The sequence below is a fragment of the Nelumbo nucifera genome, chromosome 4 (assembly GCF_055504915.1).
Source record: "Nelumbo nucifera cultivar China Antique chromosome 4, China Antique-T2T, whole genome shotgun sequence".
NCBI classification, from domain to species: Eukaryota; Viridiplantae; Streptophyta; class Magnoliopsida; order Proteales; family Nelumbonaceae; genus Nelumbo; species Nelumbo nucifera.
In genome coordinates, this window is record NC_142652.1 from 51,970,410 (window position 1) to 51,997,876 (window position 27,467).

A 27,467-nucleotide genomic window follows, 5' to 3' on the forward strand; every position below is an offset into this window, starting at 1 on the left:
GTTGTTTGCGTTTGTCTCGCCGAAACGACAAATGGAATTTGCAAATACGATATCGAAATAAAATATTAATAAAATTGGGGTGCAACACGAGGACTTCCCAGGAGGTCACCCATCCTAGGACTACTCCCGCCATGCACACTTAACTTCGGAGCTCTGATGGGATCCGGTGCATTAGTGCTGCTATGATCGCACCCGTTTAATTCATGCTCGCTTAGATCTTTATGCACTATCTTGCTCCCCTCCATTAATTGTTTTAGATTTGAAAAAACTGTGTATGCAGCCTTCCTCCCTTGGTAACCGTGCACAAGCTCCTACGTGAGCAGAGTGTTTGCATTTCAGATCTGCCGCACCCCCGGATAGATGCAATACTATCGCGGGGCCCACAATGCATGACGAATGCCGAAAGCCCGGTTCTTGCATCGTTGCCATTCAGTAATGACGATCGTGCCGCAAATGGTCCGAGTATCCGACGCATTGTTTCCAGTTGTCTCCCAGAAACAACAAATGGAATTTGCAAATACAAATCAAAATAAAATATTAATAAAATTGGGGTGCAACACGAGGACTTCCCAGGAGGTCACCCATCCTAGTACTACTCTCGCCCAAGCACGCTTAACTTCGGAGTTCTGATGGGATCCGGTGCATTAGTGCTGGTATGATCGCACCCGTTTAATTCATGCTCGCTTAGATCTTTATGCACTATCTTACTCCCCTCCATTAATTGTTTTAGACTTGAAAAAACTGTGTATGCAGCCTTCCTCCCTTGGTAACCGTGCACAAGCTCTTACGTGAGCAGAGTGTTTGCTTTTTAGATCTGCCGCACCCCCGGATAGATGCAATACTATCGCGGGGCCCACAATGCATGACGAATGCCGAAAGCCCGGTTCTTGCATCGTTGCCCTTCAGTAATGACGATCGTGCCGCAAATGGTCCGAGTATCCGACGCATTGTTTCCAGTTGTCTCCCAGAAACAACAAATGGAATTTGCAAATACAAATCAAAATAAAATATTAATAAAATTAGGGTGCAACACGAGGACTTCCCAGGAGGTCACCCATCCTAGTACTACTCTCGCCCAAGCACGCTTAACTTCGGAGTTCTGATGGGATCCGGTGCATTAGTGCTGGTATGATCGCACCCGTTTAATTCATGCTCGCTTAGATCTTTATGCACTATCTTGCTCCACTCCATTAATTGTTTTAGACTTGAAAAAAACTGTGTATGCAGCCTTCCTCCCTTGGTAACCGTGCACAAGCTCTTACGTGAGCAGAGTGTTTGCTTTTTAGATCTGCCGCACCCCCGGATAGATGCAATACTATCGCGGGGCCCACAATGCACGACGAATGCCAAAAGCCCGGTTTTTTCACGGTTCCCATTCAGTAATGACAATCGTGCCGCAAATGGTCCGAGTATCCGGCGCGTTGTTTGCGTTTGTCTCGCCGAAACGACAAATGGAATTTGCAAATACGATATCGAAATAAAATATTAATAAAATTGGGGTGCAACACGAGGACTTCCCAGGAGGTCACCCATCCTAGGACTACTCCCGCCCATGCACACTTAACTTCGGAGTTCTGATGGGATCCGGTGCATTAGTGCTGGTATGATCGCACCCGTTTAATTCATGCTCGCTTAGATCTTTATGCACTATCTTGCTCCCCTCCATTAATTGTTTTAGACTTGAAAAAACTGTGTATGTAGCCTTCCTCCCTTGGTAACCGTGCACAAGCTCCTACGTGAGCAGAGTGTTTGCTTTTCAGATGTGCCGCACCCCCAGATAGATGCAATACTATCGCGGGGCCCACAATGCATGACGAATGCCGAAAGCCCGGTTCTTGCATCGTTGCCATTCAGTATTGACGATCGTGCCGCAAATGGTCCGAGTATCCGACGCATTGTTTCCAGTTGTCTCCCAGAAACAACAAATGGAATTTGCAAATACAAATCAAAATAAAATATTAATAAAATTGGGGTGCAACACGAGGACTTCCCAGGAGGTCACCCATCCTAGTACTACTCTCGCCCAAGCACGCTTAACTTCGGAGTTCTGATGGGTTCCGGTGCATTAGTGCTAGTATGATCGCACCCGTTTAATTCATGCTCGCTTAGATCTTTATGCACTATCTTGCTCCCCTCCATTAATTGTTTTAGACTTGAAAAAACTGTGTATGCAGCCTTCCTCCCTTGGTAACCGTGCACAAGCTCTTACGTGAGCAGAGTGTTTGCTTTTTAGATCTGCCGCACCCCCGGATAGATGCAATACTATCGCGGGGCCCACAATGCACGACGAATGCCAAAAGCCCGGTTTTTTCACGGTTCCCATTCAGTAATGACAATCGTGCCGCAAATGGTCCGAGTATCCGGCGCGTTGTTTGCGTTTGTCTCGCCGAAACGACAAATGGAATTTGCAAATACGATATCGAAATAAAATATTAATAAAATTGGGGTGCAACACGAGGACTTCCCAGGAGGTCACCCATCCTAGGACTACTCCCGCCCATGCACACTTAACTTCGGAGTTCTGATGGGATCCAGTGCATTAGTGCTGGTATGATCGCACCCGTTTAATTCATGCTCGCTTAGATCTTTATGCACTATCTTGCTCCCCTCCATTAATTGTTTTAGACTTGAAAAAACTGTGTATGCAGCCTTCCTCCCTTGGTAACCGTGCACAAGCTCCTACGTGAGAAGAGCGTTTGCTTTTCAGATCTGCCGCACCCCCGGATAGATGCAATACTATCGCGGGGCCCACAATGCACGACGAATGCCAAAAGCCCGGTTTTTGCACGGTTCCCATTCAGTAATGACGATCGTGCCGCAAATGGTCCGAGTATCCGGCGCGTTGTTTGAGTTTGTCTCGCCGAAACGACAAATGGAATTTGCAAATACGATATCGAAATAAAATATTAATAAAATTGGGGTGAAACACAAGGACTTCCCAGGAGGTCACCCATCCTAATACTACTCTCACCCAAGCACACTTAACTTCGGAGTTCTGATGAGATCCGGTGCATTAGTGCTGGTATGATAGCACCCGTTTAATTCATGCTCGCTTAGATCTTTATGACCTATCTTGCTCCCTTCCATTAATTGTTTTAGATTTGAAAAAAATGTGTATGCAGCCTCTTTCCCTTGGTAACCGTGCACAAGCTCCTACGTGAGCGGAGTGTTTGCTTTTCAGATCTGCCGCACCTCCGGATAGATGCAATACTATCGCGGGGCCCACAATGCATGACGAATGCCGAAAGCCCGGTTCTTGCATCGTGGCCATTCAGTAATGACGATCGTGCCGCAAATGGTCCGAGTATCCGACGCATTGTTTCCAGTATCTCCCAGAAACAATAAATGGAATTTGCAAATACAAATCAAAATAAAATATTAATAAAATTGGGGTGCAACACGAGGACTTCCCAGGAGGTCACCCATCCTAGTACTACTCTCGCCCAAGCACGCTTAACTTCAGAGTTCTGATGGGATTCGGTGCTTTAGTGCTAGTATGATCGCACCCGTTTAATTCATGCTCGCTTAGATCTTTATGCACTATCTTGCTCCCCTCCATTAATTGTTTTAGACATGAAAAAACTGTGTATGCAGCCTTCCTCCCTTGGTAACCGTGCACAAGCTCCTACGTGAGCTGAGTGTTTGCTTTTTAGATCTGCCGCACCCCCGGATAGATGCAATACTATCGCGGGGCCCACAATGCACGACGAATGCCAAAAGCCCGGTTTTTTCACGGTTCCCATTCAGTAATGACAATCGTGCTGCAAATGGTCCGAGTATCCGGCGCGTTGTTTGCGTTTGTCTCGCCGAAACGACAAATGGAATTTGCAAATACGATATCGAAATAAAATATTAATAAAATTGGGGTGCAGCACGAGGACTTCCCAGGAGGTCACCCATCCTAGGACTACTCCCGCCCATGCACACTTAACTTCGGAGTTCTGATGGGATCCGGTGCATTAGTGCTGGTATGATCGCACCCGTTTAATTCATGCTCGCTTAGATCTTTATGCACTATCTTGCTCCCCTCCATTAATTGTTTTAGACTTGAAAAAACTGTGTATGCAGCCTTCCTCCCTTGGTAACCGTGCACAAGCTCCTACGTGAGCAGAGTGTTTGCTTTTCAGATCTCCCGCACCCCCGGATAGATGCAATACTATCGCGGGGCCCACAATGCACGACGAATGCCAAAAGCCCGGTTTTTGCACGGTTCCCATTCAGTAATGACGATCGTGCCGCAAATGGTCCGAGTATCCGGCGCGTTGTTTGAGTTTGTCTCGCCGACACGACAAATGGAATTTGCAAATACGATATCGAAATAAAATATTAATAAAATTGGGGTGAAACACAAGGACTTCCCAGGAGGTCACCCATCCTAATACTACTCTCGCCCAAGCACACTTAACTTCGGAGTTCTGATGGGATCCGGTGCATTTGTGCTGGTATGATCGCACCCGTTTAATTCATGCTCGCTTAGATCTTTATGAACTATCTTGCTCCCTTCCATTAATTGTTTTAGATTTGAAAAAAATGTGTATGCAGCCTTCCTCCCTTGGTAACCGTGCACAAGCTCCTACGTGAGCGGAGTGTTTGCTTTTCAGATCTGCCGCACCTCCGGATAGATGCAATACTATCGCGGGGCCCACAATGCACGACGAATGCCGAAATCCCGGTTCTTGCATCGTTGCCATTCAGTAATGACGATCGTGCCGCAAATGGTCCGAGTATCCGACGCATTGTTTCCAGTTGTCTCCCAGAAACAACAAATGGAATTTGCAAATACAAATCAAAATAAAATATTAATAAAATTGGGGTGCAACACGAGGACTTCCCAGGAGGTCACCCTTCCTAGTACTACTCTCGCCCAAGCACGCTTAACTTCGGAGTTCTGATGAGATCCGGTGCATTAGTGCTGGTATGATCGCACCCGTTTAATTCATGCTCGCTTAGATCTTTGTGCACTATCTTGCTCCCCTCCATTAATTGTTTTAGACTTGAAAAAACTGTGTATGCAGCCTTCCTCCCTTGGTAACCGTGCACAAGCTCTTACGTGAGCAGAGTGTTTGCTTTTCAGATCTGTCGCACCCCCGGATAGATGCAATACTATCGCGGGGCCCACAATGCACGACGAATGCCAAAAGCCCGGTTTTTGCACGGTTCTCATTCAGTAATGACGATTGTGCCGCAAATGGTCCGAGTATCCGGCGCGTTGTTTGCGTTTGTCTCGCCGAAATGACAAATGGAATTTGCAAATACGATATCGAAATAAAATATTAATAAAATTGGGGTGCAACACGAGGACTTCCCAGGAGGTCACCAATCCTAGGACTACTCCCGCCATGCACACTTAACTTCGGAGCTCTGATGGGATCCGGTGCATTAGTGCTGCTATGATCGCACCCGTTTAATTCATGCTCGCTTAGATCTTTATGCACTATCTTGCTCCCCTCCATTAATTGTTTTAGATTTGAAAAAACTGTGTATGCAGCCTTCCTCCCTTGGTAACCGTGCACAAGCTCCTACGTGAGCAGAGTGTTTGCATTTCAGATCTGCCGCACCCCCGGATAGATGCAATACTATCGCGGGGCCCACAATGCATGACGAATGCCGAAAGCCCGGTTCTTGCATCGTTGCCATTCAGTAATGACGATCGTGCCGCAAATGGTCCGAGTATCCGACGCATTGTTTCCAGTTGTCTCCCAGAAACAACAAATGGAATTTGCAAATACAAATCAAAATAAAATATTAATAAAATTGGGGTGCAACACGAGGACTTCCCAGGAGGTCACCCATCCTAGTCCTACTCTCGCCCAAGCACGCTTAACTTCGGAGTTCTGATGGGATCCGGTGCATTAGTGCTGGTATGATCGCACCCGTTTAATTCATGCTCGCTTAGATCTTTATGCACTATCTTACTCCCCTCCATTAATTGTTTTAGACTTGAAAAAACTGTGTATGCAGCCTTCCTCCCTTGGTAACCGTGCACAAGCTCTTACGTGAGCAGAGTGTTTGCTTTTTAGATCTGCCGCACCCCCGGATAGATGCAATACTATCGCGGGGCCCACAATGCATGACGAATGCCGAAAGCCCGGTTCTTGCATCGTTGCCCTTCAGTAATGACGATCGTGCCGCAAATGGTCCGAGTATCCGACGCATTGTTTCCAGTTGTCTCCCAGAAACAACAAATGGAATTTGCAAATACAAATCAAAATAAAATATTAATAAAATTAGGGTGCAACACGAGGACTTCCCAGGAGGTCACCCATCCTAGTACTACTCTCGCCCAAGCACGCTTAACTTCGGAGTTCTGATGGGATCCGGTGCATTAGTGCTGGTATGATCGCACCCGTTTAATTCATGCTCGCTTAGATCTTTGTGCACTATCTTGCTCCCCTCCATTAATTGTTTTAGACTTGAAAAAACTGTGTATGCAGCCTTCCTCCCTTGGTAACCGTGCACAAGCTCTTACGTGAGCAGAGTGTTTGCTTTTCAGATCTGTCGCACCCCCGGATAGATGCAATACTATCGCGGGGCCCACAATGCACGACGAATGCCAAAAGCCCGGTTTTTGCACGGTTCTCATTCAGTAATGACGATTGTGCCGCAAATGGTCCGAGTATCCGGCGCGTTGTTTGCGTTTGTCTCGCCGAAACGACAAATGGAATTTGCAAATACGATATCGAAATAAAATATTAATAAAATTGGGGTGAAACACAAGGACTTCCCAGGAGGTCACCCATCCTAATACTACTCTCACCCAAGCACACTTAACTTCGGAGTTCTGATGAGATCCGGTGCATTAGTGCTGGTATGATAGCACCCGTTTAATTCATGCTCGCTTAGATCTTTATGACCTATCTTGCTCCCTTCCATTAATTGTTTTAGATTTGAAAAAAATGTGTATGCAGCCTCTTTCCCTTGGTAACCGTGCACAAGCTCCTACGTGAGCGGAGTGTTTGCTTTTCAGATCTGCCGCACCTCCGGATAGATGCAATACTATCGCGGGGCCCACAATGCATGACGAATGCCGAAAGCCCGGTTCTTGCATCGTGGCCATTCAGTAATGACGATCGTGCCGCAAATGGTCCGAGTATCCGACGCATTGTTTCCAGTATCTCCCAGAAACAATAAATGGAATTTGCAAATACAAATCAAAATAAAATATTAATAAAATTGGGGTGCAACACGAGGACTTCCCAGGAGGTCACCCATCCTAGTACTACTCTCGCCCAAGCACGCTTAACTTCAGAGTTCTGATGGGATTCGGTGCTTTAGTGCTAGTATGATCGCACCCGTTTAATTCATGCTCGCTTAGATCTTTATGCACTATCTTGCTCCCCTCCATTAATTGTTTTAGACATGAAAAAACTGTGTATGCAGCCTTCCTCCCTTGGTAACCGTGCACAAGCTCCTACGTGAGCTGAGTGTTTGCTTTTTAGATCTGCCGCACCCCCGGATAGATGCAATACTATCGCGGGGCCCACAATGCACGACGAATGCCAAAAGCCCGGTTTTTTCACGGTTCCCATTCAGTAATGACAATCGTGCTGCAAATGGTCCGAGTATCCGGCGCGTTGTTTGCGTTTGTCTCGCCGAAACGACAAATGGAATTTGCAAATACGATATCGAAATAAAATATTAATAAAATTGGGGTGCAGCACGAGGACTTCCCAGGAGGTCACCCATCCTAGGACTACTCCCGCCCATGCACACTTAACTTCGGAGTTCTGATGGGATCCGGTGCATTAGTGCTGGTATGATCGCACCCGTTTAATTCATGCTCGCTTAGATCTTTATGCACTATCTTGCTCCCCTCCATTAATTGTTTTAGACTTGAAAAAACTGTGTATGCAGCCTTCCTCCCTTGGTAACCGTGCACAAGCTCCTACGTGAGCAGAGTGTTTGCTTTTCAGATCTCCCGCACCCCCGGATAGATGCAATACTATCGCGGGGCCCACAATGCACGACGAATGCCAAAAGCCCGGTTTTTGCACGGTTCCCATTCAGTAATGACGATCGTGCCGCAAATGGTCCGAGTATCCGGCGCGTTGTTTGAGTTTGTCTCGCCGACACGACAAATGGAATTTGCAAATACGATATCGAAATAAAATATTAATAAAATTGGGGTGAAACACAAGGACTTCCCAGGAGGTCACCCATCCTAATACTACTCTCGCCCAAGCACACTTAACTTCGGAGTTCTGATGGGATCCGGTGCATTTGTGCTGGTATGATCGCACCCGTTTAATTCATGCTCGCTTAGATCTTTATGAACTATCTTGCTCCCTTCCATTAATTGTTTTAGATTTGAAAAAAATGTGTATGCAGCCTTCCTCCCTTGGTAACCGTGCACAAGCTCCTACGTGAGCGGAGTGTTTGCTTTTCAGATCTGCCGCACCTCCGGATAGATGCAATACTATCGCGGGGCCCACAATGCACGACGAATGCCGAAATCCCGGTTCTTGCATCGTTGCCATTCAGTAATGACGATCGTGCCGCAAATGGTCCGAGTATCCGACGCATTGTTTCCAGTTGTCTCCCAGAAACAACAAATGGAATTTGCAAATACAAATCAAAATAAAATATTAATAAAATTGGGGTGCAACACGAGGACTTCCCAGGAGGTCACCCTTCCTAGTACTACTCTCGCCCAAGCACGCTTAACTTCGGAGTTCTGATGAGATCCGGTGCATTAGTGCTGGTATGATCGCACCCGTTTAATTCATGCTCGCTTAGATCTTTGTGCACTATCTTGCTCCCCTCCATTAATTGTTTTAGACTTGAAAAAACTGTGTATGCAGCCTTCCTCCCTTGGTAACCGTGCACAAGCTCTTACGTGAGCAGAGTGTTTGCTTTTCAGATCTGTCGCACCCCCGGATAGATGCAATACTATCGCGGGGCCCACAATGCACGACGAATGCCAAAAGCCCGGTTTTTGCACGGTTCTCATTCAGTAATGACGATTGTGCCGCAAATGGTCCGAGTATCCGGCGCGTTGTTTGCGTTTGTCTCGCCGAAATGACAAATGGAATTTGCAAATACGATATCGAAATAAAATATTAATAAAATTGGGGTGCAACACGAGGACTTCCCAGGAGGTCACCAATCCTAGGACTACTCCCGCCATGCACACTTAACTTCGGAGCTCTGATGGGATCCGGTGCATTAGTGCTGCTATGATCGCACCCGTTTAATTCATGCTCGCTTAGATCTTTATGCACTATCTTGCTCCCCTCCATTAATTGTTTTAGATTTGAAAAAACTGTGTATGCAGCCTTCCTCCCTTGGTAACCGTGCACAAGCTCCTACGTGAGCAGAGTGTTTGCATTTCAGATCTGCCGCACCCCCGGATAGATGCAATACTATCGCGGGGCCCACAATGCATGACGAATGCCGAAAGCCCGGTTCTTGCATCGTTGCCATTCAGTAATGACGATCGTGCCGCAAATGGTCCGAGTATCCGACGCATTGTTTCCAGTTGTCTCCCAGAAACAACAAATGGAATTTGCAAATACAAATCAAAATAAAATATTAATAAAATTGGGGTGCAACACGAGGACTTCCCAGGAGGTCACCCATCCTAGTCCTACTCTCGCCCAAGCACGCTTAACTTCGGAGTTCTGATGGGATCCGGTGCATTAGTGCTGGTATGATCGCACCCGTTTAATTCATGCTCGCTTAGATCTTTATGCACTATCTTACTCCCCTCCATTAATTGTTTTAGACTTGAAAAAACTGTGTATGCAGCCTTCCTCCCTTGGTAACCGTGCACAAGCTCTTACGTGAGCAGAGTGTTTGCTTTTTAGATCTGCCGCACCCCCGGATAGATGCAATACTATCGCGGGGCCCACAATGCATGACGAATGCCGAAAGCCCGGTTCTTGCATCGTTGCCCTTCAGTAATGACGATCGTGCCGCAAATGGTCCGAGTATCCGACGCATTGTTTCCAGTTGTCTCCCAGAAACAACAAATGGAATTTGCAAATACAAATCAAAATAAAATATTAATAAAATTAGGGTGCAACACGAGGACTTCCCAGGAGGTCACCCATCCTAGTACTACTCTCGCCCAAGCACGCTTAACTTCGGAGTTCTGATGGGATCCGGTGCATTAGTGCTGGTATGATCGCACCCGTTTAATTCATGCTCGCTTAGATCTTTGTGCACTATCTTGCTCCCCTCCATTAATTGTTTTAGACTTGAAAAAACTGTGTATGCAGCCTTCCTCCCTTGGTAACCGTGCACAAGCTCTTACGTGAGCAGAGTGTTTGCTTTTCAGATCTGTCGCACCCCCGGATAGATGCAATACTATCGCGGGGCCCACAATGCACGACGAATGCCAAAAGCCCGGTTTTTGCACGGTTCTCATTCAGTAATGACGATTGTGCCGCAAATGGTCCGAGTATCCGGCGCGTTGTTTGCGTTTGTCTCGCCGAAACGACAAATGGAATTTGCAAATACGATATCGAAATAAAATATTAATAAAATTGGGGTGCAACACGAGGACTTCCCAGGAGGTCACCCATCCTAGGACTACTCCCGCCATGCACACTTAACTTCGGAGCTCTGATGGGATCCGGTGCATTAGTGCTGCTATGATCGCACCCGTTTAATTCATGCTCGCTTAGATCTTTATGCACTATCTTGCTCCCCTCCATTAATTGTTTTAGATTTGAAAAAACTGTGTATGCAGCCTTCCTCCCTTGGTAACCGTGCACAAGCTCCTACGTGAGCAGAGTGTTTGCATTTCAGATCTGCCGCACCCCCGGATAGATGCAATACTATCGCGGGGCCCACAATGCATGACGAATGCCGAAAGCCCGGTTCTTGCATCGTTGCCATTCAGTAATGACGATCGTGCCGCAAATGGTCCGAGTATCCGACGCATTGTTTCCAGTTGTCTCCCAGAAACAACAAATGGAATTTGCAAATACAAATCAAAATAAAATATTAATAAAATTGGGGTGCAACACGAGGACTTCCCAGGAGGTCACCCATCCTAGTACTACTCTCGCCCAAGCACGCTTAACTTCGGAGTTCTGATGGGATCCGGTGCATTAGTGCTGGTATGATCGCACCCGTTTAATTCATGCTCGCTTAGATCTTTATGCACTATCTTACTCCCCTCCATTAATTGTTTTAGACTTGAAAAAACTGTGTATGCAGCCTTCCTCCCTTGGTAACCGTGCACAAGCTCTTACGTGAGCAGAGTGTTTGCTTTTTAGATCTGCCGCACCCCCGGATAGATGCAATACTATCGCGGGGCCCACAATGCATGACGAATGCCGAAAGCCCGGTTCTTGCATCGTTGCCCTTCAGTAATGACGATCGTGCCGCAAATGGTCCGAGTATCCGACGCATTGTTTCCAGTTGTCTCCCAGAAACAACAAATGGAATTTGCAAATACAAAGCAAAATAAAATATTAATAAAATTAGGGTGCAACACGAGGACTTCCCAGGAGGTCACCCATCCTAGTACTACTCTCGCCCAAGCACGCTTAACTTCGGAGTTCTGATGGGATCCGGTGCATTAGTGCTGGTATGATCGCACCCGTTTAATTCATGCTCGCTTAGATCTTTATGCACTATCTTGCTCCCCTCCATTAATTGTTTTAGACTTGAAAAAAACTGTGTATGCAGCCTTCCTCCCTTGGTAACCGTGCACAAGCTCTTACGTGAGCAGAGTGTTTGCTTTTTAGATCTGCCGCACCCCCGGATAGATGCAATACTATCGCGGGGCCCACAATGCACGACGAATGCCAAAAGCCCGGTTTTTTCACGGTTCCCATTCAGTAATGACAATCGTGCCGCAAATGGTCCGAGTATCCGGCGCGTTGTTTGCGTTTGTCTCGCCGAAACGACAAATGGAATTTGCAAATACGATATCGAAATAAAATATTAATAAAATTGGGGTGCAACACGAGGACTTCCCAGGAGGTCACCCATCCTAGGACTACTCCCGCCCATGCACACTTAACTTCGGAGTTCTGATGGGATCCGGTGCATTAGTGCTGGTATGATCGCACCCGTTTAATTCATGCTCGCTTAGATCTTTATGCACTATCTTGCTCCCCTCCATTAATTGTTTTAGACTTGAAAAAACTGTGTATGTAGCCTTCCTCCCTTGGTAACCGTGCACAAGCTCCTACGTGAGCAGAGTGTTTGCTTTTCAGATGTGCCGCACCCCCGGATAGATGCAATACTATCGCGGGGCCCACAATGCATGACGAATGCCGAAAGCCCGGTTCTTGCATCGTTGCCATTCAGTAATGACGATCGTGCCGCAAATGGTCCGAGTATCCGACGCATTGTTTCCAGTTGTCTCCCAGAAACAACAAATGGAATTTGCAAATACAAATCAAAATAAAATATTAATAAAATTGGGGTGCAACACGAGAACTTCCCAGGAGGTCACCCATCCTAGTACTACTCTCGCCCAAGCACGCTTAACTTCGGAGTTCTGATGGGTTCCGGTGCATTAGTGCTAGTATGATCGCACCCGTTTAATTCATGCTCGCTTAGATCTTTATGCACTATCTTGCTCCCCTCCATTAATTGTTTTAGACTTGAAAAAACTGTGTATGCAGCCTTCCTCCCTTGGTAACCGTGCACAAGCTCTTACGTGAGCAGAGTGTTTGCTTTTTAGATCTGCCGCACCCCCGGATAGATGCAATACTATCGCGGGGCCCACAATGCACGACGAATGCCAAAAGTCCGGTTTTTTCACGGTTCCCATTCAGTAATGACAATCGTGCCGCAAATGGTCCGAGTATCCGGCGCGTTGTTTGCGTTTGTCTCGCCGAAACGACAAATGGAATTTGCAAATACGATATCGAAATAAAATATTAATAAAATTGGGGTGCAACACGAGGACTTCCCAGGAGGTCACCCATCCTAGGACTACTCCCGCCCATGCACACTTAACTTCGGAGTTCTGATGGGATCCGGTGCATTAGTGCTGGTATGATCGCACCCGTTTAATTCATGCTCGCTTAGATCTTTATGCACTATCTTGCTCCCCTCCATTAATTGTTTTAGACTTGAAAAAACTGTGTATGCAGCCTTCCTCCCTTGGTAACCGTGCACAAGCTCCTACGTGAGAAGAGTGTTTGCTTTTCAGATCTGCCGCACCCCCGGATAGATGCAATACTATCGCGGGGCCCACAATGCACGACGAATGCCAAAAGCCCGGTTTTTGCACGGTTCCCATTCAGTAATGACGATCGTGCCGCAAATGGTCCGAGTATCCGGCGCGTTGTTTGAGTTTGTCTCGCCGAAACGACAAATGGAATTTGCAAATACGATATCGAAATAAAATATTAATAAAATTGGGGTGAAACACAAGGACTTCCCAGGAGGTCACCCATCCTAATACTACTCTCACCCAAGCACACTTAACTTCGGAGTTCTGATGAGATCCGGTGCATTAGTGCTGGTATGATAGCACCCGTTTAATTCATGCTCGCTTAGATCTTTATGACCTATCTTGCTCCCTTCCATTAATTGTTTTAGATTTGAAAAAAATGTGTATGCAGCCTCTTTCCCTTGGTAACCGTGCACAAGCTCCTACGTGAGCGGAGTGTTTGCTTTTCAGATCTGCCGCACCTCCGGATAGATGCAATACTATCGCGGGGCCCACAATGCATGACGAATGCCGAAAGCCCGGTTCTTGCATCGTGGCCATTCAGTAATGACCATCGTGCCGCAAATGGTCCGAGTATCCGACGCATTGTTTCCAGTATCTCCCAGAAACAATAAATGGAATTTGCAAATACAAATCAAAATAAAATATTAATAAAATTGGGGTGCAACACGAGGACTTCCCAGGAGGTCACCCATCCTAGTACTACTCTCGCCCAAGCACGCTTAACTTCAGAGCTCTGATGGGATTCGGTGCATTAGTGCTAGTATGATCGCACCCGTTTAATTCATGCTCGCATATATCTTTATGCACTATCTTGCTCCCCTCCATTAATTGTTTTAGACATGAAAAAACTGTGTATGCAGCCTTCCTCCCTTGGTAACCGTGCACAAGCTCCTACGTGAGCAGAGTGTTTGCTTTTTAGATCTGCCGCACCCCCGGATAGATGCAATACTATCGCGGGGCCCACAATGCACGACGAATGCCAAAAGCCCGGTTTTTTCACGGTTCCCATTCAGTAATGACAATCGTGCTGCAAATGGTCCGAGTATCCGGCGCGTTGTTTGCGTTTGTCTCGCCGAAACGACAAATGGAATTTGCAAATACGATATCGAAATAAAATATTAATAAAATTGGGGTGGAACACGAGGACTTCCCAGGAGGTCACCCATCCTAGGACTACTCCCGCCCATGCACACTTAACTTCGGAGTTCTGATGGGATCCGGTGCATTAGTGCTGGTATGATCGCACCCGTTTAATTCATGCTCGCTTAGATCTTTATGCACTATCTTGCTCCCCTCCATTAATTGTTTTAGACTTGAAAAAACTGTGTATGCAGCCTTCCTCCCTTGGTAACCGTGCACAAGCTCCTACGTGAGCAGAGTGTTTGCTTTTCAGATCTCCCGCACCCCCGGATAGATGCAATACTATCGCGGGGCCCACAATGCACGACGAATGCCAAAAGCCCGGTTTTTGCACGGTTCCCATTCAGTAATGACGATCGTGCCGCAAATGGTCCGAGTATCCGGCGCGTTGTTTGAGTTTGTCTCGCCGACACGACAAATGGAATTTGCAAATACGATATCGAAATAAAATATTAATAAAATTGGGGTGAAACACAAGGACTTCCCAGGAGGTCACCCATCCTAATACTACTCTCGCCCAAGCACACTTAACTTCGGAGTTCTGATGGGATCCGGTGCATTTGTGCTGGTATGATCGCACCCGTTTAATTCATGCTCGCTTAGATCTTTATGAACTATCTTGCTCCCTTCCATCAATTGTTTTAGATTTGAAAAAAATGTGTATGCAGCCTTCCTCCCTTGGTAACCGTGCACAAGCTCCTACGTGAGCGGAGTGTTTGCTTTTCAGATCTGCCGCACCTCCGGATAGATGCAATACTATCGCGGGGCCCACAATGCACGACGAATGCCGAAATCCCGGTTCTTGCATCGTTGCCATTCAGTAATGACGATCGTGCCGCAAATGGTCCGAGTATCCGACGCATTGTTTCCAGTTGTCTCCCAGAAACAACAAATGGAATTTGCAAATACAAATCAAAATAAAATATTAATAAAATTGGGGTGCAACACGAGGACTTCCCAGGAGGTCACCCTTCCTAGTACTACTCTCGCCCAAGCACGCTTAACTTCGGAGTTCTGATGAGATCCGGTGCATTAGTGCTGGTATGATCGCACCCGTTTAATTCATGCTCGCTTAGATCTTTGTGCACTATCTTGCTCCCCTCCATTAATTGTTTTAGACTTGAAAAAACTGTGTATGCAGCCTTCCTCCCTTGGTAACCGTGCACAAGCTCTTACGTGAGCAGAGTGTTTGCTTTTCAGATCTGTCGCACCCCCGGATAGATGCAATACTATCGCGGGGCCCACAATGCACGACGAATGCCAAAAGCCCGGTTTTTGCACGGTTCTCATTCAGTAATGACGATTGTGCCGCAAATGGTCCGAGTATCTGGCGCGTTGTTTGCGTTTGTCTCGCCGAAACGACAAATGGAATTTGCAAATACGATATCGAAATAAAATATTAATAAAATTGGGGTGCAACACGAGGACTTCCCAGGAGGTCACCCATCCTAGGACTACTCCCGCCATGCACACTTAACTTCGGAGCTCTGATGGGATCCGGTGCATTAGTGCTGCTATGATCGCACCCGTTTAATTCATGCTCGCTTAGATCTTTATGCACTATCTTGCTCCCCTCCATTAATTGTTTTAGATTTGAAAAAACTGTGTATGCAGCCTTCCTCCCTTGGTAACCGTGCACAAGCTCCTACGTGAGCAGAGTGTTTGCATTTCAGATCTGCCGCACCCCCGGATAGATGCAATACTATCGCGGGGCCCACAATGCATGACGAATGCCGAAAGCCCGGTTCTTGCATCGTTGCCATTCAGTAATGACGATCGTGCCGCAAATGGTCCGAGTATCCGACGCATTGTTTCCAGTTGTCTCCCAGAAACAACAAATGGAATTTGCAAATACAAATCAAAATAAAATATTAATAAAATTGGGGTGCAACACGAGGACTTCCCAGGAGGTCACCCATCCTAGTACTACTCTCGCCCAAGCACGCTTAACTTCGGAGTTCTGATGGGATCCGGTGCATTAGTGCTGGTATGATCGCACCCGTTTAATTCATGCTCGCTTAGATCTTTATGCACTATCTTACTCCCCTCCATTAATTGTTTTAGACTTGAAAAAACTGTGTATGCAGCCTTCCTCCCTTGGTAACCGTGCACAAGCTCTTACGTGAGCAGAGTGTTTGCTTTTTAGATCTGCCGCACCCCCGGATAGATGCAATACTATCGCGGGGCCCACAATGCATGACGAATGCCGAAAGCCCGGTTCTTGCATCGTTGCCCTTCAGTAATGACGATCGTGCCGCAAATGGTCCGAGTATCCGACGCATTGTTTCCAGTTGTCTCCCAGAAACAACAAATGGAATTTGCAAATACAAATCAAAATAAAATATTAATAAAATTAGGGTGCAACACGAGGACTTCCCAGGAGGTCACCCATCCTAGTACTACTCTCGCCCAAGCACGCTTAACTTCGGAGTTCTGATGGGATCCGGTGCATTAGTGCTGGTATGATCGCACCCATTTAATTCATGCTCGCTTAGATCTTTATGCACTATCTTGCTCCCCTCCATTAATTGTTTTAGACTTGAAAAAAACTGTGTATGCAGCCTTCCTCCCTTGGTAACCGTGCACAAGCTCTTACGTGAGCAGAGTGTTTGCTTTTTAGATCTGCCGCACCCCCGGATAGATGCAATACTATCGCGGGGCCCACAATGCACGACGAATGCCAAAAGCCCGGTTTTTTCACGGTTCCCATTCAGTAATGACAATCGTGCCGCAAATGGTCCGAGTATCCGGCGCGTTGTTTGCGTTTGTCTCGCCGAAACGACAAATGGAATTTGCAAATACGATATCGAAATAAAATATTAATAAAATTGGGGTGCAACACGAGGACTTCCCAAGAGGTCACCCATCCTAGGACTACTCCCGCCCATGCACACTTAACTTCGGAGTTCTGATGGGATCCGGTGCATTTGTGCTGGTATGATCGCACCCGTTTAATTCATGCTCGCTTAGATCTTTATGCACTATCTTGCTCCCCTCCATTAATTGTTTTAGACTTGAAAAAACTGTGTATGTAGCCTTCCTCCCTTGGTAACCGTGCACAAGCTCCTACGTGAGCAGAGTGTTTGCTTTTCAGATGTGCCGCACCCCCGGATAGATGCAATACTATCGCGGGGCCCACAATGCACGACGAATGCCAAAAGCCCGGTTTTTGCACGGTTCCCATTCAGTAATGACGATCGTGCCGCAAATGGTCCGAGTATCCGGCGCGTTGTTTGAGTTTGTCTCGCCGACACGACAAATGGAATTTGCAAATACGATATCAAAATAAAATATTAATAAAATTGGGGTGAAACACAAGGACTTCCCAGGAGGTCACCCATCCTAATACTACTCTCGCCCAAGCACACTTAACTTCGGAGTTCTGATGGGATCCGGTGCATTTGTGCTGGTATGATCGCACCCGTTTAATTCATGCTCGCTTAGATCTTTATGCACTATCTTGCTCCCCTCCATTAATTGTTTTAGATTTGAAAAAACTGTGTATGCAGCCTTCCTCCCTTGGTAACCGTGCACAAGCTCCTACGTGAGCAGAGTGTTTGTATTTCAGATCTGCCGCACCCCCGGATAGATGCAATACTATCGCGGGGCCCACAATGCATGACGAATGCCGAAAGCCCGGTTCTTGCATCGTTGCCATTCAGTAATGACGATCGTGCCGCAAATGGTCCGAGTATCCGACGCATTGTTTCCAGTTGTCTCCCAGAAACAACAAATGGAATTTGCAAATACAAATCAAAATAAAATATTAATAAAATTGGGGTGCAACACGAGGACTTCCCAGGAGGTCACACATCCTAGTACTACTCTCGCCCAAGCACGCTTAACTTCGGAGTTCTGATGGGATCCGGTGCATTAGTGCTGGTATGATCGCACCCATTTAATTCATGCTCGCTTAGATCTTTATGCACTATCTTGCTCCCCTCCATTAATTGTTTTAGACTTGAAAAAAACTGTGTATGCAGCCTTCCTCCCTTGGTAACCGTGCACAAGCTCTTACGTGAGCAGAGTGTTTGCTTTTTAGATCTGCCGCACCCCCGGATAGATGCAATACTATCGCGGGGCCCACAATGCACGACGAATGCCAAAAGCCCGGTTTTTTCACGGTTCCCATTCAGTAATGACAATCGTGCCGCAAATGGTCCGAGTATCCGGCGCGTTGTTTGCGTTTGTCTCGCCGAAACGACAAATGGAATTTGCAAATACGATATCGAAATAAAATATTAATAAAATTGGGGTGAAACACTAGGACTTCCCAGGAGGTCACCCATCCTAATACTACTCTCGCCCAACCACACTTAACTTCGGAGTTCTGATGGGATCCGGTGCATTTGTGCTGGTATGATCGCACCCGTTTAATTCATGCTCGCTTAGATCTTTATGCACTATCTTGCTCCCCTCCATTAATTGTTTTAGATTTGAAAAAACTGTGTATGCAGCCTTCCTCCCTTGGTAACCGTGCACAAGCTCCTACGTGAGCAGAGTGTTTGTATTTCAGATCTGCCGCACCCCCGGATAGATGCAATACTATCGCGGGGCCCACAATGCATGACGAATGCCGAAAGCCCGGTTCTTGCATCGTTGCCATTCAGTAATGACGATCGTGCCGCAAATGGTCCGAGTATCCGACGCATTGTTTCCAGTTGTCTCCCAGAAACAACAAATGGAATTTGCAAATACAAATCAAAATAAAATATTAATAAAATTGGGGTGCAACACGAGGACTTCCCAGGAGGTCACCCATCCTAGTACTACTCTCGCCCAAGCACGCTTAACTTCGGAGTTCTGATGGGATCCGGTGCATTAGTGCTGGTATGATCGCACCCGTTTAATTCATGCTCGCTTAGATCTTTATGACCTATCTTGCTCCCTTCCATTAATTGTTTTAGATTTGAAAAAAATGTGTATGCAGCCTTCTTCCCTTGGTAACCGTGCACAGGCTCCTACGTGAGCGGAGTGTTTGCTTTTCAGATCTGCCGCACCTCCGGATAGATGCAATACTATCGCGGGGCCCACAATGCATGACGAATGCCGAAAGCCCGGTTCTTGCATCGTGGCCATTCAGTAATGACGATCGTGCCGCAAATGATCCGAGTATCCGACGCATTGTTTCCGGTATCTCCCAGAAACAACAAATGGAATTTGCAAATACAAATCAAAATAAAATATTAATAAAATTGGGGTGCAACACGAGGACTTCCCAGGAGGTCACCCATCCTAGTACTACTCTCGCCCAAGCACGCTTAACTTCAGAGTTCTGATGGTATTCGGTGCATTAGTGCTGGTATGATCGCACCCGTTTAATTCATGCTCGCTTAGATCTTTATGCACTATCTTGCTCCCCTCCATTAATTGTTTTAGACTTGAAAAAACTGTGTATGCAGCCTTCCTCCCTTGGTAACCGTGCACAAGCTCCTACGTGAGCAGAGTGTTTGCTTTTTAGATCTGCCGCACCCCCGGATAGATGCAATACTATCGCGGGGCCCACAATGCACGACGAATGCCAAAAGCCCGGTTTTTTCACGGTTCCCATTCAGTAATGACAATCGTGCCGCAAATGGTCCGAGTATCCGGCGCGTTGTTTGCGTTTGTCTCGCCGAAACGACAAATGGAATTTGCAAATACGATATCGAAATAAAATATTAATAAAATTGGGGTGCAACACGAGGACTTCCCAGGAGGTCACCCATCCTAGGACTACTCCCGCCCATGCACACTTAACTTCGGAGTTCTGATGGGATCCGGTGCATTAGTGCTGGTATGATCGCACCCGTTTAATTCATGCTCGCTTAGATCTTTATGCACTATCTTGCTCCCCTCCATTAATTGTTTTAGACTTGAAAAAACTGTGTATGCAGCCTTCCTCCCTTGGTAACCGTGCACAAGCTCCTACGTGAGCAGAGTGTTTGCTTTTCAGATCTGCCGCACCCCCGGATAGATGCAATACTATCGCGGGGCCCACAATGCACGACGAATGCCAAAAGCCCGGTTCTTGCATCGTTGCCATTCAGTAATGACGATCGTGCCGCAAATGGTCCGAGTATCCGACGCATTGTTTCCAGTTGTCTCCCAGAAACAACAAATGGAATTTGCAAATACAAATCAAAATAAAATATTAATAAAATTGGGGTGCAACACGAGGACTTCCCAGGAGGTCACCCATCCTAGTACTACTCTCGCCCAAGCACGCTTAACTTCGGAGTTCTGATGGGATCCGGTGCATTAGTGCTGGTATGATCGCACCCGTTTAATTCATGCTCGCTTAGATCTTTATGCACTATCTTGCTCCCCTCCATTAATTGTTTTAGATTTGAAAAAACTGTGTATGCAGCCTTCCTCCCTTGGTAACCGTGCACAAGCTCCTACGTGAGCAGAGTGTTTGTATTTCAGATCTGCCGCACCCCCGGATAGATGCAATACTATCGCGGGGCCCACAATGCATGACGAATGCCGAAAGCCCGGTTCTTGCATCGTTGCCATTCAGTAATGACGATCGTGCCGCAAATGGTCCGAGTATCCGACGCATTGTTTCCAGTTGTCTCCCAGAAACAACAAATGGAATTTGCAAATACAAATCAAAATAAAATGTTAATAAAATTGGGGTGCAACACGAGGACTTCCCAGGAGGTCGCCCATCCTAGTACTACTCTCGCCCAAGCACGCTTAACTTCAGAGTTCTGATGGGATCCGGTGCATTAGTGCTGGTATGATCGCACCCGTTTAATTCATGCTCGCTTAGATCTTTATGCACTATCTTGCTCCCCTCCATTAATTGTTTTAGACTTGAAAAAAACTGTGTATGCAGCCTTCCTCCCTTGGTAACCGTGCACAAGCTCTTACGTGAGCAGAGTGTTTGCTTTTTAGATCTGCCGCACCCCCGGATAGATGCAATACTATCGCGGGGCCCACAATGCACGACGAATGCCAAAAGCCCGGTTTTTTCACGGTTCCCATTCAGTAATGACAATCGTGCCGCAAATGGTCCGAGTATCTGGCGCGTTGTTTGCGTTTGTCTCGCCGAAACGACAAATGGAATTTGCAAATACGATATCGAAATAAAATATTAATAAAATTGGGGTGCAACACGAGGACTTCCCAGGAGGTCACCCATCCTAGGACTACTCCCTCCCATGCACACTTAACTTCGGAGTTCTGATGGGATCCGGTGCATTTGTGCTGGTATGATCGCACCCGTTTAATTCATGCTCGCTTAGATCTTTATGCACTATCTTGCTCCCCTCCATTAATTGTTTTAGACTTGAAAAAACTGTGTATGCAGCCTTCCTCCCTTGGTAACCGTGCACAAGCTCCTACGTGAGCAGAGTGTTTGCTTTTCAGATCTGCCGCACCCCCGGATAGATGCAATACTATCGCGGGGCCCACAATGCACGACGAATGCCAAAAGCCCGGTTTTTGCACGGTTCCCATTCAGTAATGACGATCGTGCCGCAAATGGTCCGAGTATCCGGCGCGTTGTTTGAGTTTGTCTCGTCGACTTGACAAATGGAATTTGCAAATACGATATCGAAATAAAATATTAATAAAATTGGGGTGAAACACAAGGACTTCCCAGGAGGTCACCCATCCTAATACTACTCTCGCCCAACACACTTAACTTCGGAGTTCTGATGAGATCCGGTGCATTAGTGCTGGTATGATAGCACCCGTTTAATTCATGCTCGCTTAGATCTTTATGCACTATCTTGCTCCCCTCCATTAATTGTTTTAGATTTGAAAAAACTGTGTATGCAGCCTTCCTCCCTTGGTAACCGTGCACAAGCTCCTACGTGAGCAGAGTGTTTGTATTTCAGATCTGCCGCACCCCCGGATAGATGCAATACTATCGCGGGGCCCACAATGCATGACGAATGCCGAAAGCCCGGTTCTTGCATCGTTGCCATTCAGTAATGACGATCGTGCCGCAAATGGTCCGAGTATCCGACGCATTGTTTCCAGTTGTCTCCCAGAAACAACAAATGGAATTTGCAAATACAAATCAAAATAAAATATTAATAAAATTGGGGTGCAACACGAGGACTTCCCAGGAGGTCACCCATCCTAGTACTACTCTCGCCCAAGCACGCTTAACTTCGGAGTTCTGATGGGATCCGGTGCATTAGTGCTGGTATGATCGCACCCGTTTAGTTCATGCTCGCTTAGATCTTTATGCACTATCTTGCTCCCCTCCATTAATTGTTTTAGACTTGAAAAAACTGTGTATGCAGCCTTCCTCCCTTGGTAACCGTGCACAAGCTCTTACGTGAGCAGAGTGTTTGCTTTTTAGATCTGCCGCACCCCCGGATAGATGCAATACTATCGCGGGGCCCACAATGCACGACGAATGCCAAAAGCCCGGTTTTTTCACGGTTCCCATTCAGTAATGACAATCGTGCCGCAAATGGTCCGAGTATCCGGCGCGTTGTTTGCGTTTGTCTCGCCGAAACGACAAATGGAATTTGCAAATACGATATCGAAATAAAATATTAATAAAATTGGGGTGCAACACGAGGACTTCCCAGGAGGTCACCCATCCTAGGACTACTCCCGCCCATGCACACTTAACTTCGGAGTTCTGATGGGATCCGGTGCATTAGTGCTGGTATGATCGCACCCGTTTAATTCATGCTCGCTTAGATCGTTATGCACTATCTTGCTCCCCTCCATTAATTGTTTTAGATTTGAAAAAAACTGTGTATGCAGCCTTCCTCCCTTGGTAACCGTGCACAAGCTCCTACGTGAGCAGAGTGTTTGCATTTCAGATCTGCCGCACCCCCGGATAGATGCAATACTATCGCGGGGCCCACAATGCATGACGAATGCCGAAAGCCCGGTTCTTGCATCGTTGCCATTCAGTAATGACGATCGTGCCGCAAATGGTCCGAGTACCCGACGCATTGTTTCCAGTTGTCTCCCAGAAACAACAAATGGAATTTGCAAATACAAATCAAAATAAAATATTATTAAAATTGGGGTGCAACACGAGGACTTCCCAGGAGGTCACCCATCCTAGTACTACTCTCGCCCAAGCACGCTTAACTTCGGAGTTCTGATGGGATCCGGTGCATTAGTGCTGGTATGATCGCACCCGTTTAATTCATGCTCGCTTAGATCTTTATGACCTATCTTGCTCCCTTCCATTAATTGTTTTAGATTTGAAAAAAATGTGTATGCAGCCTTCTTCCCTTGGTAACCGTGCACAAGCTCCTACGTGAGCGGAGTGTTTGCTTTTCAGATCTGCCGCACCTCCGGATAGATGCAATACTATCGCGGGGCCCACAATGCATGACGAATGCCGAAAGCCCGGTTCTTGCATCGTGGCCATTCAGTAATGACGATCGTGCCGCAAATGATCCGAGTATCCGACGCATTGTTTCCAGTATCTCCCAGAAACAACAAATGGAATTTGCAAATACAAATCAAAATAAAATATTAATAAAATTGGGGTGCAACACGAGGACTTCCCAGGAGGTCACCCATCCTAGTACTACTCTCGCCCAAGCACGCTTAACTTCAGAGTTCTGATGGGATTCGGTGCATTAGTGCTGGTATGATCGCACCCGTTTAATTCATGCTCGCTTAGATCTTTATGCACTATCTTGCTCCCCTCCATTAATTGTTTTAGACTTGAAAAAACTGTGTATGCAGCCTTCCTCCCTTGGTAACTGGATAGATGCAATACTATCGCGGGGCCCACAATGCACGACGAATGCCAAAAGCCCGGTTTTTTCACGGTTCCCATTCAGTAATGACAATCGTGCCGCAAATGGTCCGAGTATCCGGCGCGTTGTTTGCGTTTGTCTCGCCGAAACGACAAATGGAATTTGCAAATACGATATCGAAATAAAATATTAATAAAATTGGGGTGCAACACGAGGACTTCCCAGGAGGTCACCCATCCTAGGACTACTCCCGCCCACGCACACTTAACTTCGGAGTTCTGATGGGATCCGGTGCATTAGTGCTGGTATGATCGCACCCGTTTAATTCATGCTCGCTTAGATCTTTATGCACTATCTTGCTCCCCTCCATTAATTGTTTTAGACTTGAAAAAACTGTGTATGCAGCCTTCCTCCCTTGGTAACCGTGCACAAGCTCCTACGTGAGCAGAGTGTTTGCTTTTCAGATCTGCCGCACCCCCGGATAGATGCAATACTATCGCGGGGCCCACAATGCACGACGAATGCCAAAAGCCCGGTTCTTGCATCGTTGCCATTCAGTAATGACGATCGTGCCGCAAATGGTCCGAGTATCCGACGCATTGTTTCCAGTTGTCTCCCAGAAACAACAAATGGAATTTGCAAATACAAATCAAAATAAAATATTAATAAAATTGGGGTGCAACACGAGGACTTCCCAGGAGGTCACCCATCCTAGTACTACTCTCGCCCAAGCACGCTTAACTTCGGAGTTCTGATGGGATCCGGTGCATTAGTGCTGGTATGATCGCACCCGTTTAATTCATGCTCGCTTAGATCTTTATGCACTATCTTGCTACCCTCCATTAATTGTTTTAGATTTGAAAAAACTGTGTATGCAGCCTTCCTCCCTTGGTAACCGTGCACAAGCTCCTACGTGAGCAGAGTGTTTGTATTTCAGATCTGCCGCACCCCCGGATAGATGCAATACTATCGCGGGGCCCACAATGCATGACGAATGCCGAAAGCCCGGTTCTTGCATCGTTGCCATTCAGTAATGACGATCGTGCCGCAAATGGTCCGAGTATCCGACGCATTGTTTCCAGTTGTCTCCCAGAAACAACAAATGGAATTTGCAAATACAAATCAAAATAAAATGTTAATAAAATTGGGGTGCAACACGAGGACTTCCCAGGAGGTCGCCCATCCTAGTACTACTCTCGCCCAAGCACGCTTAACTTCAGAGTTCTGATGGGATCCGGTGCATTAGTGCTGGTATGATCGCACCCGTTTAATTCATGCTCGCTTAGATCTTTATGCACTATCTTGCTCCCCTCCATTAATTGTTTTAGACTTGAAAAAAACTGTGTATGCAGCCTTCCTCCCTTGGTAACCGTGCACAAGCTCTTACGTGAGCAGAGTGTTTGCTTTTTAGATCTGCCGCACCCCCGGATAGATGCAATACTATCGCGGGGCCCACAATGCACGACGAATGCCAAAAGCCCGGTTTTTTCACGGTTCCCATTCAGTAATGACAATCGTGCCGCAAATGGTCCGAGTATCCGGCGCGTTGTTTGCGTTTGTCTCGCCGAAACGACAAATGGAATTTGCAAATACGATATCGAAATAAAATATTAATAAAATTGGGGTGCAACACGAGGACTTCCCAGGAGGTCACCCATCCTAGGACTACTCCCGCCCATGCACACTTAACTTCGGAGTTCTGATGGGATCCAGTGCATTTGTGCTGGTATGATCGCACCCGTTTAATTCATGCTCGCTTAGATCTTTATGCACTATCTTGCTCCCCTCCATTAATTGTTTTAGACTTGAAAAAACTGTGTATGCAGCCTTCCTCCCTTGGTAACCGTGCACAAGCTCCTACGTGAGCAGAGTGTTTGCTTTTCAGATCTGCCGCACCCCCGGATAGATGCAATACTATCGCGGGGCCCACAATGCACGACGAATGCCAAAAGCCCGGTTTTTGCACGGTTCCCATTCAGTAATGACGATCGTGCCGCAAATGGTCCGAGTATCCGGCGCGTTGTTTGAGTTTGTCTCGTCGACACGACAAATGGAATTTGCAAATACGATATCGAAATAAAATATTAATAAAATTGGGGTGAAACACAAGGACTTCCCAGGAGGTCACCCATCCTAATACTACTCTCGCCCAACACACTTAACTTCGGAGTTCTGATGAGATCCGGTGCATTAGTGCTGGTATGATAGCACCCGTTTAATTCATGCTCGCTTAGATCTTTATGCACTATCTTGCTCCCCTCCATTAATTGTTTTAGATTTGAAAAAACTGTGTATGCAGCCTTCCTCCCTTGGTAACCGTGCACAAGCTCCTACGTGAGCAGAGTGTTTGTATTTCAGATCTGCCGCACCCCCGGATAGATGCAATACTATCGCGGGGCCCACAATGCATGACGAATGCCGAAAGCCCGGTTCTTGCATCGTTGCCATTCAGTAATGACGATCGTGCCGCAAATGGTCCGAGTATCCGACGCATTGTTTCCAGTTGTCTCCCAGAAACAACAAATGGAATTTGCAAATACAAATCAAAATAAAATATTAATAAAATTGGGGTGCAACACGAGGACTTCCCAGGAGGTCACCCATCCTAGTACTACTCTCGCCCAAGCACGCTTAACTTCGGAGTTCTGATGGGATCCGGTGCATTAGTGCTGGTATGATCGCACCCGTTTAGTTCATGCTCGCTTAGATCTTTATGCACTATCTTGCTCCCCTCCATTAATTGTTTTAGACTTGAAAAAACTGTGTATGCAGCCTTCCTCCCTTGGTAACCGTGCACAAGCTCTTACGTGAGCAGAGTGTTTGCTTTTTAGATCTGCCGCACCCCCGGATAGATGCAATACTATCGCGGGGCCCACAATGCACGACGAATGCCAAAAGCCCGGTTTTTTCACGGTTCCCATTCAGTAATGACAATCGTGCCGCAAATGGTCCGAGTATCCGGCGCGTTGTTTGCGTTTGTCTCGCCGAAACGACAAATGGAATTTGCAAATACGATATCGAAATAAAATATTAATAAAATTGGGGTGCAACACGAGGACTTCCCAGGAGGTCACCCATCCTAGGACTACTCCCGCCCATGCACACTTAACTTCGGAGTTCTGATGGGATCCGGTGCATTAGTGCTGGTATGATCGCACCCGTTTAATTCATGCTCGCTTAGATCGTTATGCACTATCTTGCTCCCCTCCATTAATTGTTTTAGATTTGAAAAAAACTGTGTATGCAGCCTTCCTCCCTTGGTAACCGTGCACAAGCTCCTACGTGAGCAGAGTGTTTGCATTTCAGATCTGCCGCACCCCCGGATAGATGCAATACTATCGCGGGGCCCACAATGCATGACGAATGCCGAAAGCCCGGTTCTTGCATCGTTGCCATTCAGTAATGACGATCGTGCCGCAAATGGTCCGAGTGCCCGACGCATTGTTTCCAGTTGTCTCCCAGAAACAACAAATGGAATTTGCAAATACAAATCAAAATAAAAT

The 27,467-nt window shown here is 46.7% G+C and overlaps 47 non-coding genes and 11 pseudogenes across 47 annotated transcripts; all 58 read right to left on the reverse strand.

Moving 5' to 3' along the window:
• Positions 1 to 76: 76 nt before the first annotated feature.
• LOC148796217 (5S ribosomal RNA) lies at positions 77 to 194 on the reverse strand (annotated as a pseudogene).
• A 354-nt stretch (positions 195 to 548) lies between these two features.
• LOC148796218 (5S ribosomal RNA) lies at positions 549 to 667 on the reverse strand. The gene has a single exon (XR_016072636.1). It is a non-coding gene; the product is annotated as a 5S ribosomal RNA (ribosomal RNA).
• A 354-nt stretch (positions 668 to 1,021) lies between these two features.
• LOC148796219 (5S ribosomal RNA) lies at positions 1,022 to 1,140 on the reverse strand. Its single transcript, XR_016068836.1, has one exon. It is a non-coding gene; the product is annotated as a 5S ribosomal RNA (ribosomal RNA).
• Positions 1,141 to 1,496: 356 nt separating this feature from the next.
• On the reverse strand, positions 1,497 to 1,615 carry LOC148796220 (5S ribosomal RNA). The gene has a single exon (XR_016073922.1). It is a non-coding gene; the product is annotated as a 5S ribosomal RNA (ribosomal RNA).
• A 354-nt stretch (positions 1,616 to 1,969) lies between these two features.
• Positions 1,970 to 2,088, reverse strand: LOC148796221 (5S ribosomal RNA). Its single transcript, XR_016073157.1, has one exon. It is a non-coding gene; the product is annotated as a 5S ribosomal RNA (ribosomal RNA).
• A 355-nt stretch (positions 2,089 to 2,443) lies between these two features.
• On the reverse strand, positions 2,444 to 2,562 carry LOC148796222 (5S ribosomal RNA). The gene has a single exon (XR_016075792.1). It is a non-coding gene; the product is annotated as a 5S ribosomal RNA (ribosomal RNA).
• Positions 2,563 to 2,917: 355 nt separating this feature from the next.
• Positions 2,918 to 3,036, reverse strand: LOC148796223 (5S ribosomal RNA; annotated as a pseudogene).
• Positions 3,037 to 3,389: 353 nt separating this feature from the next.
• LOC148796224 (5S ribosomal RNA) lies at positions 3,390 to 3,508 on the reverse strand. The gene has a single exon (XR_016068867.1). It is a non-coding gene; the product is annotated as a 5S ribosomal RNA (ribosomal RNA).
• A 355-nt stretch (positions 3,509 to 3,863) lies between these two features.
• LOC148796225 (5S ribosomal RNA) lies at positions 3,864 to 3,982 on the reverse strand. The gene has a single exon (XR_016069074.1). It is a non-coding gene; the product is annotated as a 5S ribosomal RNA (ribosomal RNA).
• Positions 3,983 to 4,337: 355 nt separating this feature from the next.
• On the reverse strand, positions 4,338 to 4,456 carry LOC148796226 (5S ribosomal RNA). Its single transcript, XR_016075579.1, has one exon. It is a non-coding gene; the product is annotated as a 5S ribosomal RNA (ribosomal RNA).
• A 354-nt stretch (positions 4,457 to 4,810) lies between these two features.
• Positions 4,811 to 4,929, reverse strand: LOC148796227 (5S ribosomal RNA). Its single transcript, XR_016072446.1, has one exon. It is a non-coding gene; the product is annotated as a 5S ribosomal RNA (ribosomal RNA).
• Positions 4,930 to 5,284: 355 nt separating this feature from the next.
• On the reverse strand, positions 5,285 to 5,402 carry LOC148796228 (5S ribosomal RNA; annotated as a pseudogene).
• Positions 5,403 to 5,756: 354 nt separating this feature from the next.
• LOC148796229 (5S ribosomal RNA) lies at positions 5,757 to 5,875 on the reverse strand. The gene has a single exon (XR_016073656.1). It is a non-coding gene; the product is annotated as a 5S ribosomal RNA (ribosomal RNA).
• Positions 5,876 to 6,229: 354 nt separating this feature from the next.
• On the reverse strand, positions 6,230 to 6,348 carry LOC148796230 (5S ribosomal RNA). Its single transcript, XR_016068849.1, has one exon. It is a non-coding gene; the product is annotated as a 5S ribosomal RNA (ribosomal RNA).
• Positions 6,349 to 6,703: 355 nt separating this feature from the next.
• On the reverse strand, positions 6,704 to 6,822 carry LOC148796231 (5S ribosomal RNA; annotated as a pseudogene).
• A 353-nt stretch (positions 6,823 to 7,175) lies between these two features.
• On the reverse strand, positions 7,176 to 7,294 carry LOC148796232 (5S ribosomal RNA). Its single transcript, XR_016068868.1, has one exon. It is a non-coding gene; the product is annotated as a 5S ribosomal RNA (ribosomal RNA).
• Positions 7,295 to 7,649: 355 nt separating this feature from the next.
• LOC148796233 (5S ribosomal RNA) lies at positions 7,650 to 7,768 on the reverse strand. The gene has a single exon (XR_016069075.1). It is a non-coding gene; the product is annotated as a 5S ribosomal RNA (ribosomal RNA).
• A 355-nt stretch (positions 7,769 to 8,123) lies between these two features.
• LOC148796234 (5S ribosomal RNA) lies at positions 8,124 to 8,242 on the reverse strand. Its single transcript, XR_016075580.1, has one exon. It is a non-coding gene; the product is annotated as a 5S ribosomal RNA (ribosomal RNA).
• Positions 8,243 to 8,596: 354 nt separating this feature from the next.
• LOC148796235 (5S ribosomal RNA) lies at positions 8,597 to 8,715 on the reverse strand. The gene has a single exon (XR_016072447.1). It is a non-coding gene; the product is annotated as a 5S ribosomal RNA (ribosomal RNA).
• Positions 8,716 to 9,070: 355 nt separating this feature from the next.
• Positions 9,071 to 9,188, reverse strand: LOC148796236 (5S ribosomal RNA; annotated as a pseudogene).
• A 354-nt stretch (positions 9,189 to 9,542) lies between these two features.
• On the reverse strand, positions 9,543 to 9,661 carry LOC148796237 (5S ribosomal RNA). Its single transcript, XR_016073657.1, has one exon. It is a non-coding gene; the product is annotated as a 5S ribosomal RNA (ribosomal RNA).
• Positions 9,662 to 10,015: 354 nt separating this feature from the next.
• LOC148796238 (5S ribosomal RNA) lies at positions 10,016 to 10,134 on the reverse strand. The gene has a single exon (XR_016068860.1). It is a non-coding gene; the product is annotated as a 5S ribosomal RNA (ribosomal RNA).
• A 355-nt stretch (positions 10,135 to 10,489) lies between these two features.
• Positions 10,490 to 10,607, reverse strand: LOC148796239 (5S ribosomal RNA; annotated as a pseudogene).
• Positions 10,608 to 10,961: 354 nt separating this feature from the next.
• LOC148796240 (5S ribosomal RNA) lies at positions 10,962 to 11,080 on the reverse strand. The gene has a single exon (XR_016072647.1). It is a non-coding gene; the product is annotated as a 5S ribosomal RNA (ribosomal RNA).
• A 354-nt stretch (positions 11,081 to 11,434) lies between these two features.
• Positions 11,435 to 11,553, reverse strand: LOC148796241 (5S ribosomal RNA). The gene has a single exon (XR_016068871.1). It is a non-coding gene; the product is annotated as a 5S ribosomal RNA (ribosomal RNA).
• A 356-nt stretch (positions 11,554 to 11,909) lies between these two features.
• Positions 11,910 to 12,028, reverse strand: LOC148796242 (5S ribosomal RNA). Its single transcript, XR_016073923.1, has one exon. It is a non-coding gene; the product is annotated as a 5S ribosomal RNA (ribosomal RNA).
• Positions 12,029 to 12,382: 354 nt separating this feature from the next.
• Positions 12,383 to 12,501, reverse strand: LOC148796243 (5S ribosomal RNA). Its single transcript, XR_016072382.1, has one exon. It is a non-coding gene; the product is annotated as a 5S ribosomal RNA (ribosomal RNA).
• A 355-nt stretch (positions 12,502 to 12,856) lies between these two features.
• On the reverse strand, positions 12,857 to 12,975 carry LOC148796244 (5S ribosomal RNA). Its single transcript, XR_016073924.1, has one exon. It is a non-coding gene; the product is annotated as a 5S ribosomal RNA (ribosomal RNA).
• Positions 12,976 to 13,330: 355 nt separating this feature from the next.
• LOC148796245 (5S ribosomal RNA) lies at positions 13,331 to 13,449 on the reverse strand (annotated as a pseudogene).
• A 353-nt stretch (positions 13,450 to 13,802) lies between these two features.
• Positions 13,803 to 13,921, reverse strand: LOC148796246 (5S ribosomal RNA). Its single transcript, XR_016070478.1, has one exon. It is a non-coding gene; the product is annotated as a 5S ribosomal RNA (ribosomal RNA).
• Positions 13,922 to 14,276: 355 nt separating this feature from the next.
• Positions 14,277 to 14,395, reverse strand: LOC148796247 (5S ribosomal RNA). The gene has a single exon (XR_016070385.1). It is a non-coding gene; the product is annotated as a 5S ribosomal RNA (ribosomal RNA).
• A 355-nt stretch (positions 14,396 to 14,750) lies between these two features.
• On the reverse strand, positions 14,751 to 14,869 carry LOC148796248 (5S ribosomal RNA). Its single transcript, XR_016075581.1, has one exon. It is a non-coding gene; the product is annotated as a 5S ribosomal RNA (ribosomal RNA).
• A 354-nt stretch (positions 14,870 to 15,223) lies between these two features.
• On the reverse strand, positions 15,224 to 15,342 carry LOC148796249 (5S ribosomal RNA). The gene has a single exon (XR_016072448.1). It is a non-coding gene; the product is annotated as a 5S ribosomal RNA (ribosomal RNA).
• Positions 15,343 to 15,697: 355 nt separating this feature from the next.
• On the reverse strand, positions 15,698 to 15,815 carry LOC148796250 (5S ribosomal RNA; annotated as a pseudogene).
• A 354-nt stretch (positions 15,816 to 16,169) lies between these two features.
• Positions 16,170 to 16,288, reverse strand: LOC148796251 (5S ribosomal RNA). Its single transcript, XR_016072658.1, has one exon. It is a non-coding gene; the product is annotated as a 5S ribosomal RNA (ribosomal RNA).
• Positions 16,289 to 16,642: 354 nt separating this feature from the next.
• On the reverse strand, positions 16,643 to 16,761 carry LOC148796252 (5S ribosomal RNA). The gene has a single exon (XR_016068882.1). It is a non-coding gene; the product is annotated as a 5S ribosomal RNA (ribosomal RNA).
• Positions 16,762 to 17,117: 356 nt separating this feature from the next.
• On the reverse strand, positions 17,118 to 17,236 carry LOC148796253 (5S ribosomal RNA). The gene has a single exon (XR_016072575.1). It is a non-coding gene; the product is annotated as a 5S ribosomal RNA (ribosomal RNA).
• A 355-nt stretch (positions 17,237 to 17,591) lies between these two features.
• LOC148796254 (5S ribosomal RNA) lies at positions 17,592 to 17,710 on the reverse strand. The gene has a single exon (XR_016075582.1). It is a non-coding gene; the product is annotated as a 5S ribosomal RNA (ribosomal RNA).
• A 354-nt stretch (positions 17,711 to 18,064) lies between these two features.
• Positions 18,065 to 18,183, reverse strand: LOC148796255 (5S ribosomal RNA). Its single transcript, XR_016073355.1, has one exon. It is a non-coding gene; the product is annotated as a 5S ribosomal RNA (ribosomal RNA).
• Positions 18,184 to 18,539: 356 nt separating this feature from the next.
• Positions 18,540 to 18,658, reverse strand: LOC148796256 (5S ribosomal RNA; annotated as a pseudogene).
• Positions 18,659 to 19,012: 354 nt separating this feature from the next.
• Positions 19,013 to 19,131, reverse strand: LOC148796257 (5S ribosomal RNA). Its single transcript, XR_016072669.1, has one exon. It is a non-coding gene; the product is annotated as a 5S ribosomal RNA (ribosomal RNA).
• Positions 19,132 to 19,484: 353 nt separating this feature from the next.
• On the reverse strand, positions 19,485 to 19,603 carry LOC148796258 (5S ribosomal RNA). Its single transcript, XR_016070706.1, has one exon. It is a non-coding gene; the product is annotated as a 5S ribosomal RNA (ribosomal RNA).
• A 355-nt stretch (positions 19,604 to 19,958) lies between these two features.
• Positions 19,959 to 20,077, reverse strand: LOC148796259 (5S ribosomal RNA). Its single transcript, XR_016073925.1, has one exon. It is a non-coding gene; the product is annotated as a 5S ribosomal RNA (ribosomal RNA).
• Positions 20,078 to 20,431: 354 nt separating this feature from the next.
• On the reverse strand, positions 20,432 to 20,550 carry LOC148796260 (5S ribosomal RNA). The gene has a single exon (XR_016072680.1). It is a non-coding gene; the product is annotated as a 5S ribosomal RNA (ribosomal RNA).
• Positions 20,551 to 20,904: 354 nt separating this feature from the next.
• On the reverse strand, positions 20,905 to 21,023 carry LOC148796261 (5S ribosomal RNA). The gene has a single exon (XR_016072018.1). It is a non-coding gene; the product is annotated as a 5S ribosomal RNA (ribosomal RNA).
• Positions 21,024 to 21,379: 356 nt separating this feature from the next.
• On the reverse strand, positions 21,380 to 21,498 carry LOC148796262 (5S ribosomal RNA). Its single transcript, XR_016068777.1, has one exon. It is a non-coding gene; the product is annotated as a 5S ribosomal RNA (ribosomal RNA).
• Positions 21,499 to 21,853: 355 nt separating this feature from the next.
• LOC148796263 (5S ribosomal RNA) lies at positions 21,854 to 21,971 on the reverse strand (annotated as a pseudogene).
• Positions 21,972 to 22,325: 354 nt separating this feature from the next.
• Positions 22,326 to 22,444, reverse strand: LOC148796264 (5S ribosomal RNA). The gene has a single exon (XR_016072691.1). It is a non-coding gene; the product is annotated as a 5S ribosomal RNA (ribosomal RNA).
• A 355-nt stretch (positions 22,445 to 22,799) lies between these two features.
• On the reverse strand, positions 22,800 to 22,918 carry LOC148796265 (5S ribosomal RNA). Its single transcript, XR_016073926.1, has one exon. It is a non-coding gene; the product is annotated as a 5S ribosomal RNA (ribosomal RNA).
• Positions 22,919 to 23,273: 355 nt separating this feature from the next.
• Positions 23,274 to 23,392, reverse strand: LOC148796266 (5S ribosomal RNA). Its single transcript, XR_016072703.1, has one exon. It is a non-coding gene; the product is annotated as a 5S ribosomal RNA (ribosomal RNA).
• A 353-nt stretch (positions 23,393 to 23,745) lies between these two features.
• LOC148796267 (5S ribosomal RNA) lies at positions 23,746 to 23,864 on the reverse strand. The gene has a single exon (XR_016075081.1). It is a non-coding gene; the product is annotated as a 5S ribosomal RNA (ribosomal RNA).
• A 300-nt stretch (positions 23,865 to 24,164) lies between these two features.
• On the reverse strand, positions 24,165 to 24,283 carry LOC148796268 (5S ribosomal RNA). The gene has a single exon (XR_016074795.1). It is a non-coding gene; the product is annotated as a 5S ribosomal RNA (ribosomal RNA).
• A 354-nt stretch (positions 24,284 to 24,637) lies between these two features.
• On the reverse strand, positions 24,638 to 24,756 carry LOC148796269 (5S ribosomal RNA). The gene has a single exon (XR_016072715.1). It is a non-coding gene; the product is annotated as a 5S ribosomal RNA (ribosomal RNA).
• Positions 24,757 to 25,110: 354 nt separating this feature from the next.
• Positions 25,111 to 25,229, reverse strand: LOC148796270 (5S ribosomal RNA). The gene has a single exon (XR_016072019.1). It is a non-coding gene; the product is annotated as a 5S ribosomal RNA (ribosomal RNA).
• A 356-nt stretch (positions 25,230 to 25,585) lies between these two features.
• LOC148796271 (5S ribosomal RNA) lies at positions 25,586 to 25,704 on the reverse strand. Its single transcript, XR_016074431.1, has one exon. It is a non-coding gene; the product is annotated as a 5S ribosomal RNA (ribosomal RNA).
• Positions 25,705 to 26,059: 355 nt separating this feature from the next.
• Positions 26,060 to 26,177, reverse strand: LOC148796272 (5S ribosomal RNA; annotated as a pseudogene).
• A 354-nt stretch (positions 26,178 to 26,531) lies between these two features.
• On the reverse strand, positions 26,532 to 26,650 carry LOC148796273 (5S ribosomal RNA). Its single transcript, XR_016072728.1, has one exon. It is a non-coding gene; the product is annotated as a 5S ribosomal RNA (ribosomal RNA).
• A 355-nt stretch (positions 26,651 to 27,005) lies between these two features.
• Positions 27,006 to 27,124, reverse strand: LOC148796274 (5S ribosomal RNA). Its single transcript, XR_016073927.1, has one exon. It is a non-coding gene; the product is annotated as a 5S ribosomal RNA (ribosomal RNA).
• Positions 27,125 to 27,467: the final 343 nt, after the last annotated feature.